Source organism: Sus scrofa, chromosome 8, assembly GCF_000003025.6.
Source record: "Sus scrofa isolate TJ Tabasco breed Duroc chromosome 8, Sscrofa11.1, whole genome shotgun sequence".
Lineage (NCBI taxonomy): Eukaryota > Metazoa > Chordata > Mammalia > Artiodactyla > Suidae > Sus > Sus scrofa.
The window spans coordinates 89,960,998-89,971,658 of record NC_010450.4 but is presented as its reverse complement, the minus strand read 5'-3'; positions in this window follow the sequence as shown (position 1 = coordinate 89,971,658).

The following is a 10,661-nucleotide window of genomic DNA, read 5'->3' as shown; positions in this document are numbered from 1 at the left end:
ATCCCAATTGCAGGCTTTCTTCCAGCACCCAAAGTCCTTATTCTACCCTTTGGCTTCAAGGAGCTCCATCTCAGGGCTTCAAACTTTGACCTGTTCTCTCTCCTAGAGATACACAAAATATAGCAACATTTTGTTCACCTTAGAATATGAAAAGCATTTTTTGTGACTGTTAAATGCTGCTTACTATAAGCCAGAACCAAATGACAAGTATTATATTCTACATTTTGCAGATGAGTAAATGAGGGCCTCACAATTTTATATAATTAAAAATAGGTCTAGTACTAGAAGCCAGTTCTGCTCTCAAGCAAGCATTCTTTTTAGTATCTCCAGAATGACTAGAACTTTGGTGATGCTTCCAATATATTGCATGTAATTATAGCACAATTTACTAAATCACCTGATAGTCATTTCTAACTTCTTGGTGATAGATTTATCAAGTAGTAGAAATACTTTAAGTGAAATTTGTGCCATTTAATAAGATTTATAATGGTATAACAATCCCTGGCATTTTAGCATTTCAGATATCTATTGCATGAATTAGATAGATAGATGATATTCTGAGCTGTATTTCTACAACAAATAACAGTGTTGAGTCTAATAGCAAAAGGTATCATTTTAGTAATGCTTTTTTCTCCTGAAATGAAGAATATAATCATTGCTCTCTAACAACTGTTATTCAAAAATTGTTTTTCAGAAAAAGTGAAATGAAAGAGGTTGATTTTTGCTTTTGAAATCTCAAGTTGATGAAGATAACACTTTGACAATTGAGTCTCTCATAGAACACATTTCATCAACAAAAATCTCACATATGACATGCAAATTTATTTAACAAGTGTTATAACTAAGTCGAGTGTATAGAAACAGTTGTATTCAAATGTAGGACAGTTGTAAATTAGATTTTATGATGACACTTTATGCATGCTTTTTTGAGGAAGAAATGTCAAAACTATCAGTTCAATGAGCCACTACAAGGAGAAAGAGATTCATCTACATTAATAGAGATGCCTAATAAACATAAAATATATAATTAAATAAAATAAGGTCAAAACTGAATAATAAGATATAGATGAGTGTATACTTTTATCCTTTCTCAAGTCCAAATAAAGAATGTTACATGAAGTTTGGACAATTTTGGGGTTAATTTTTGTTGAAATAATACATTCATTTTTACATTAGAATTTTCAAATGACTAACAATGCAATTATGATATAAAATGTTTTAACTTAAGAATCACTTAATGGAGTTTCCGTTGTGGTACAGCAGAAACAAATCCAACTAGGAACCATAAGGTTGCAGGTTCGATCCCTGGCCTTGCTCAGTGGGTTAAGGCATGTGCTACAAATGCAGCCCTAAAAAGCAAAAACAGAATCATTTAAATAACTTGAAAGAGATGATTCTGATGCTTATTTTGCAAGGATGTGCCTGGTTGAAAGGAAATACTGAATGGTATTAAATGTCTTCTGTGAAAGAATCATTTATCAATCCATTAATTATGATTCTGAATTGAAAGCATGCATTTTTGGTTAAGTTTGTGTTACTTTTATATGGCCTTATTCAATGTACTATTAGCATATATGAAATTAAACTCTGTAGATGCAGATAATTTCTAGCTAGCTATTCAGCAACATCAAATGTTTCCTTTCAATTTGATTCAATATAAAGTATGTTTCGTCTTCTGTAAGCACAGCTATGCTGTATCCTGAGAAACACATAGATAACCAACACATGGACTTTTCCCTCCAATGGTTGATAATTCCTTTGGAGAAACAGATATAAACACCAGTAGTTGAGAAACATCTCTGATGTAAGTAGAAGGGCAAAAGTAAAATAACATCTAGTGTTTAGGATAAGAAAATTGCAGGCAATGGATTGCACTATCATTTTTCTTTATTATAGATATGATATTCAATTTAACCTGTGTAATCAATAACTTTGTATTTAATGATGCAGCCACTGACCATATTTCTGTTCATGTGTTTCATTTCCTCACTATTTTCACACAAATTTTAGAAGGTTTATTTTCACATTCACCTGAGATCTCAATTTTTCTTTTCTTTTTTGTACTTTTGTTTTTGAATGCAGTGGATTCTGATATCATTTGAATATTCTTATAAAATTAAGAGTTGAAAAATTAGCCAAGCCCATGTCTCAATATGTGTTAGCAACCAAAAGACTGAGATGGTCCTCGTTTTATTTAAAATATTTCAATGTGCAAATTCACATAAAATCATTGCTTTTCTTATATCTCCTTTTAGCTTTACTATTCATTCATTTATTAACCATTCAGTCAGCACATATTATGGAGCCTCTTGTTTTAGGCACTGAAGGTGTAGGGGTTAAAGATATTGACAGGAATTCGCTTCGTTGCTCAGCAGAAATGAATCTGACTAGTATCCATGAGGATGCAGGTTCAATCCCTGCCTCAATCAGTGGGTTAAAGATTCAGCATTGGTGTAGGTGGGTTAAAGATTCAGCATTGGTGTAGCTGTGGTGTAGGTCGCAGACGTGGCTTGGATCTGGTGTTGCTGTGGCTGTGGTGTAGGCCAGCAGCTGTAGCTCCGATTTGACCCCTAGTCCGGGAACCTCCATAAGCTGTGGGTGTGGCCCTAAAAAGACACACACACACACACACAAACACACACACACACACACACACACACACACACACACACACACACACACACAGATACTGACGAAACATCCTTACTCTTCTACAACTGCCATTCTAGTATGAGAGAATGACCATAACAAAGTAAAATACATTGTATGTTAGATAATGATATGGGCTAACAATTCAAATAAAAATATAGAATCCTACCACCAAACATGAATCATACACTGAAACCTGGATATGAGACAGTCTGAAAAATCTAGTTACCAGCTTTTTCTCTTGTAATAGAAAGAACACTGGAAAGCCTAGGAATAAATGCTGGGTGCCAAAAGAAATAATAGATATTAGAAACCACTTTAGCCAATATTTAAAATTTCATCCTGCAGCAATGCTAAAAACAACATGATTCCTTCTAATATGATAGAGCTACTCTTCATACAAAGCTACCCCAATCTCTGCCCCTAAAACTGGGACCCAAAGTACCACAAACCACCAAATCCATCCTTGAGTGACATTAATTATTTGTTAAATTTAGTTGCAACCTCTCTTTGATATATTTAGTTGCTAAAAACTAATTTGTATGAACCATCAACACTTCATATAAATTAGTAAGTGAAGAGAAGATAAGTTGATTTATACAAAGATGTACATAGCAAAGCAAGTAAGAAAATATAAATATGCTATGCATATTGTTGTTAAAGTTCTCTTTCCTTCAGTGGGTGACACAGTTGTAATTTGCATTTTGACTTTCTCCTTCCACTACCCATTTCTTATTTTCTTGCTCTCAGCTAGCATTTAAAGAGCAGGATTTAGATCCTCAGTCATGCGGGGGTTGGAGACTTCGTTGATTCCATCTTTAGTGAGGTCCTATACTTCTTCAGGGAGTATTAAATGGCAGACCCAAAGGGAATATCACCTATGATTCAGAGACTTGCATCTTTTTTTTTCCCTATTTATTATTATTATTTTTTTCCGCTGTACAGCATGGGGACCAAGTTACATGTATACATACTTTTTCCTCCCATTGTTGTGTTGTGATGTAAGTATCTAGACATAGTTCTCAATGCTACACAGCAGGCTCTCATTGTAAATCCATTCCAAGAGCTATAGTTTGCATCCATTAACCCCAAGCTCCCGATCTCTCCCACTCCCCCCCGCCCCAGGCAGCCACGAGTCTATTCTCCAAGACTTTCCTCTTTGTCCTTATTGTTAAACAATACTGTGTTAGACATTTTGCCAGATATGGAAAGATACAGTGTTTTAAAAATAGTGCTAAGAAATAGACCCAAAATGGAAATCTGAGATGAGTTTTCTGAGCTGATAGTCTGAATACATTCATAACTTTACCAACCGGGTGTTTTCTCAATTGGCTCATATTCAGTGTGGCCCTGACAGATGAGGTGGTGCTTAAAGATAGGATTTAACATGAACTTTTCCTCAGCAAGGTTCACCTGCCACCACCACTACTGCTGAGTGTCTACCAGCCAAAAGAAAAGGTCAATACTGACTCACCATTTGGGTTTTATGTCCCAGGGAAACCAGCCAGTCACCTGATGGCTGGACAATTATTGAGGATTCTTTTCAGTAAGGAGAGGGCAGAGATTTCTCCTCGTAAAAACAAACCTCTTGGATATGGATTATTTTTCCCCTCAATGCCCAATTCTTGCAATGCTTCTGCAAAAGTCACTTTCTTTGACATCCTGAATGTTTTATTGCAATGGTGTCCCAGGGCACTCACAGGGGAACGACCTAGAAGTTGCTGCAGAATGTCATGCCTGTAAAGCCCATGTGTTTCTGTATTGCTAATGTGAAAGCAATTTGTATTTTTTATTATTTTTATATGAAAATCTCATAGAAATATATGAGATGGCAGAATATTAATCATATTGAGAACACTTGAAGAAGGAGAGTTTGATAAATGCAGTACTAGGACTTCTATCCCTTTTAATACAGGAGAGAGTATAGGAAGGTGTGCAGATAACAATAGACTGAAATATAGGAAGGTGCTGGGAAGTCTTGCCCAGATCATTAACATGATCCAACGTTTCCCTTCTAGTCCTCTGCCCATATGTCCTTTTTCAGAATCAAGCCTCTTTCATCATCCACAGAGTTAGACAAATTGTCATAACTGGTTAATGCAACATAGGAACTATATTCAAGTTTTAAAATAAGTAGAGTATTTTTCTTAAGAATCAAGGCTTTCATAAGAGTTATCATGAACCCTTCATATGCTGAAAATGTGTTTATTAGATGTAGGCACTAAGGATATAGAATTTAATGACCAAAGCTTCTGGGCACAGTTAAGAAACTCACAGTCATGTTAGGAATATAGGTTTTAAAAATATTATTGAAAGTCTGGTCACTAACATGCAGAAATTTCAAAGAATATCTGATGCAAGTTCTGAGAGAAAAAAGATTTAAAGATAATATCTTGCTTTAATTGAATCTTGAATGATGAGAATAAATTAAGCACTCAAAGACAAATGGGAAAGATGTTCTAAGAAGACAGAGTAGATGCTAATTACAACTGTGAAAGCATATGCTCCTATCAGGGAACAAGCAATCTGTAATTTGAGAAGGGTGTTAGGGTGACATTCCAGTCTCTGGAGGAAACTCAAAACTGTCTTTCCTCCTGAAGAGGTATATAGCTTTGATGGATATACAGGAGAAAATGCACTTCTCAAAAACAAAACTAGACCACTCTACTTGAGTAGAGTTGGGTGGAAAAGGAAGTTTTGCCAATGAGGATAAGGGGGTTATGTATAGAACTAAAAGGGCTGTATATGCTTCTGACTCATACAACTTGCCCTTAGATGCCCTTGTTCCAACCAGCTGTTACTTTAATATAGTCCTGAGTAACTTAGAGGAGATAATCAACCTTGGATGATCAAAGGGGAATGAACCTGACTTCATGCTGGGATCGAAGCACAAAAAACAGGCCATAAACACTTCTCTGTCATGGACTTATTTTTATAGAAAACTTCTCAGCTTCTGGTGGTCCAGCCCAATTCAGTAGAATAAGAAACTAGGAACAGTTTTGTGGTCCATGTCCTAATAATAAATGATAGTGCATTTTCCAGTAATGTTGTCCATGATATATAGATATCATGATATATAGAATAAGCATTATATTAATAGAAGTAGCAACAGAGATAGCTAGTCAAAGATTTAAGAAATTGAGTCCTTATATGGGCTATGTACACTCCCCAAAAAGGTAGTGCCTCTAACAGTCAAAGACTATGCAAAGGATCTGTTTTTTAATGTTAAATTGACTAATAAGGAAATTAATATTGAATAAGAAGAAAAAGAATTCAAATTCAAAAAATGAAGTATCCAAAGTAGAATACGTGGTGGTCTAAAATCATTTCACTTCATAATTCCTGACACTTTGGATTATTACTCAATTTTTTTTGAAACTTCAACGATGTAGGATTACATTATACAAGTATGGGATGCACATCTGTCTGCCAATGTGTATCATCTTGGTACTATTCCTTCCACAGAATTAGCCCCATGACTTAGAATTTAAATTTATGATAGTGGTTTTTTTTGTTGTTGATACACAGATACTGTGAAATATTTTTCCCTGTGAACTGCTAAAAGGATCTCATTTAACTCTATCTAATTTTGAACTCTGTCATCAACAGACACTTAGTAGAGGTTTCCTTAGAAAGAGATGGTATTATATTACATGCTGTAAAATCATAGTTCAAAATTACCTGAGTAAATTTATTTTCTTTAACAAGTGCCTTATAAATATTCATCTAAAAAGTCATGTTTATGAATTGAAATGGTCCTTTGTAAATGTCCAATTATAATAATTTGACAAGTATAAATACATTTTGTAGCAAACAATACCCTGATTTATGCAGATCCCATTAGATATGACTGTGAACTATAATTATCCAAGTGGACTATAATTTTGCCTGCCCAGTCATTCATAGGGTTTAATACACTCAACTGAGACTGAATTTTCAAAGCTGTTTCTAACAGCAGCAATGATATATGTGTCACCACCCTTTATAATTCTGTTTTTGCTTGAATAAATAATCACAGCTAGAATCTCATTCATGTTATTATGCTCAACAGGTCCAAAACAAAATAAGAATAATATTAATAGCAAGGCATTTTGTCTCAATCTAAAAAAAAAAAAAAAAAAAAGCAACAACTTGTTTGTGACTTTTTTTTTTATTTTTGGTATTTTTGGTTTTTAGAGTTTAAATACATTAGAAGTTAAATTATTCCCTTGATGAATAGGCTCCTTTAGAGAATATCATGCATGGGAAAGAAATTACAGTTAAAATGTGACAATTTTGAACAAAAAAAATGCATGTTTACTTTCCTATTTTAAATGTATGACTCATCATTTCTCTTGGTAGATAAAATCAATTTTTAGAATTTAATATGTCTTTAGTAATAGTAGCTAATAATTCATAACCCAACTTAATCATAAGAAAGCATCATATACTTTGGACTATCTTTAGCAAAGTGTTTGCATGACACCAAAACAACCTAGGAGTTCAGATGAATCATGTATTTTAGTACCCTTCAAAAATAAATGGGTGTGAACCCAATGTGATAATACCAGGCTGATACTGAACAGTCTCTATGTTTTGAAGTTTTTCAGTTTATATTCAGCAAATAGCTGTGGAATGTAGCTTCATTTTTCTAATTTTAGATGACATTCATGGAGAACAGAGTTTATTGCCATAGAGAAATTCTTATATTTTTTTCTCAACTCAGCAGTATGATTCAACTTATAGGAATTATTCTTTCCAAAATTTTGCTAGTATAATTGAGCCATGAACAGTGTAGGGGTAAGGAGTGACAACCATCAGTATAATAGAAAATCCAAACATAATTTGTAGTCAGATAACTCTATATCTGAAGTTCTGTACCTGCAGATTGAACCAACTTCAGGTCATGTAGTACTGTAATATTTACTACTGAAAAAATCATCATATAATTGGATCTGCTCAATTAAAATCCATGTTGTTCAAGGGTCAACTCTATCATATTGTCTTTACTGACTGATTTCTTAGCCCAAATGTAAGCTAAACTATGCAATGCCAATTAAAATCCCAGAAAGTTAATTTTTGGATATCAACCAATGGATCCTAAAGTTCACCGAGTCAAAAAGCATATGTTCTTCCTTTTTAAGAGAAAGTTATTATTAAATATAATTTTCTTTTCATACTTACTTTTCTCCCATCTTCACCCAATTGGGAGAGGAAAAGAAAACTACCACAGCCTCCATTCTGGGGATTCCATGTATAAAGCCTGAGACGGTGAGGATGAAATATATTAAGGAGAAGAACAATATTAAAGAGAAGGATGAAGTTGGAGAACTTATGCTATTTGACTTCAAATTTTACTATATAGCTATAGTAATCAAGAAAGTGTTGTACTGGCAAAGAATCAATGTATCAATAAAACAGAGTAGACAGCCCAGAAATAGACCTCCATAAATATGATCAAAGGAACTAAGGCAATATAGCAAAGCAAATATAGTCATTCTCTTACACAAATAGTGCTGGAATAACTGAACATGTATGTTTATATAAAAAGAAAAGAGTCTAGACAGAGAACTTATATACACTTCACAAAAATTAACTCAAAATAGACCTAGACCTAAATTATGAAGACAAAACCATTAAAGTTCTTTCTTTTAAAAATTTCTTTCTTTTAAAAATTTCTTCCTGTTATCAGTCTTTTCTGATAATAGGAAGAAACCTAGACGACCTTGAGTATAGCAATGACTTTTTTAGACACAACACAATAAACACAAAATCTATGAAAGATATAACTGATAAATGAGGCTTAATAAAAAAACAAAACAGGAGTTCATGTTGTGGCTCTGTGGGTTAAGAATCTGACTAGCATTCACGAGGATATGGATTCGATCCCTGGCCTCACTCAGTGGGTTAAGGATGGGCATTGCTGCAAGCTGTGGCATAGGTCACAGATGTGGCTCAGATCCCACACACTGCTGTGGCTGTGGTACAGGCTGGCAGCTGCAGCTTTGATTTAACCCATAGCCTGGGAACTTCCATATGTTGTATGTACAGACCTAAAAAAAAAGAGAGAGAGACAAAACAAAACAAAAAACCCCATAAAACTAAAACCCCTCTGCTCTGTGAAAGATAATGTCAAGAGAATGAGAAGACAAGCTACATACTAGGAGAAAATATTTGCAAAAGACACATTTGATAAAGGATTAATATACAAAGAAATCCTAAAACTTGGTGATAAGAAAATAGAAACTATATTAAAAAATGGGTCAAAGAACTTAACTGACACCTCACCAAAGAAAATATACAAATGGCAAATAAGCATATGAAAAGATGTTCTACATCATACATCATCAGGAAAATGCAAATTAAGACAATGATAAGATACCACTAAACCTCTCTTAGAATGGCCAAATCCAGAACACTGACAACACCAAAGGCTGGTTAGTAAATGCAGTAACAGGAACTCTCATTTACTGTTGGGAATGAAAATATGTGGAAATGAAAATTGTTATATCCATTTGGAAGGAGTTTGGTAATTTCTTACAAAACACTTTGACTCTGGCCAGCAATAATGCTCTTTAATGTTTACCCAAAGGAAGTGAAAACTTATGTCCACACAAAGATCTACATGCAGATGTTTATAGCAACTTTATTCATAATTACAAAAACTTGGAAGTAAACAAGATAACCTTCAGTAAGAGAATGGATAAAGTGTGGTGCATCTAGACAATGAATGTCATTCAGAGCTAAAAGGAACTGAGCTATCAAGCCATGAAAAACATGCAGGAAAATTAAATGAATATTTGTAAATGAAAGAAGCCTATCTGAAAAGGCCTACATACTGTATGTTTTCTACTATATAACATTCTGGAAAAGGCAAAAATAAGGAGACATTAAAAAGACCAGTGTTTGTAGCAGTGTTGGTGTCAGTGAGCAGAGATGAAGCAGTGGAACACAGAGAATTCTTAGAGTAAAACACCCTGTAATTTCTGATATTACGATAATATATGTTATACCTTTCCACAAACTGATAGAATGTACAATACCAAGAGTCAACCCTAAGGTGAACTATGGACTTTAGGTAATGATGTGTTGATTTTGGTTCATCTTTGGTTAAAAAAAATGTTATCATTCTGGTGGGTGAGGGGAGGTTATGCATGTGTGGGGTCAGGGGTTACACTGTGAGTATCTGTAACTTTCAATTTTGTTGTAAAACTAAAACTACTCTAAAATTATTTTTTTCCTAAAGGTAAGCTTACAGAAAATTGGAAATGATAGAACTAAATGAAGCAATGTAAAAATCATTTATGAATAAAAAAAAAATACTTGCTTAGCATTGCAAATTTTTTTTTCCTGCCAGTCCCGTTTATTAAAGCAATTGATAACTGAGTGTATTTGAAGACTATCATCAGTATTTGTCTCTGAACTGCTTTCTAGAAAATGTAAACTCTTGCATCTAGGATATACCTCCCTTGTCATTGCTGGGGACACTACCATTACCAGGAAGTGCTGGTAATGATTGACCCTTGTGCCTTGGGCATAAGAGTGCTGGGTCCCTTGTGCCTTGGGCATAAGAGTGCTGGGTCCCTGACCGACAGAAAGAACTACCGACTGATCTTGAATATAGTGTTGTGTTATATATCAATTCACAGACAATATTTCTCTTGTACTGTGCAGTTATACTATACTATACAAATTGCAAAACAATACGATTTTTCTCTATATATCATTGAAATTTAAAAATAAACATTTTTCTTTTTTTTTTAAATAACCTTATCTCAATCTTAAAGTTATTCATGAGCCTATGGAAGACTGGGATTGGTATATTCAAGGGGGAGGACAAATGTGAATTTTAACCAACAATTTGCATGTATAAAACCTAGGGAATTTGAAATCTACAATCTTTGTCACGGTCTGTGCATGGATCAGAAAAATAATTTTCCAGCATAGCGAAGTGAAGAGAAAGAAGTGTTTATTGAGATAAGAGACACCGATAGTGCAGTGGTATGATTTCCTTATAATCAAGGAGAACCAAC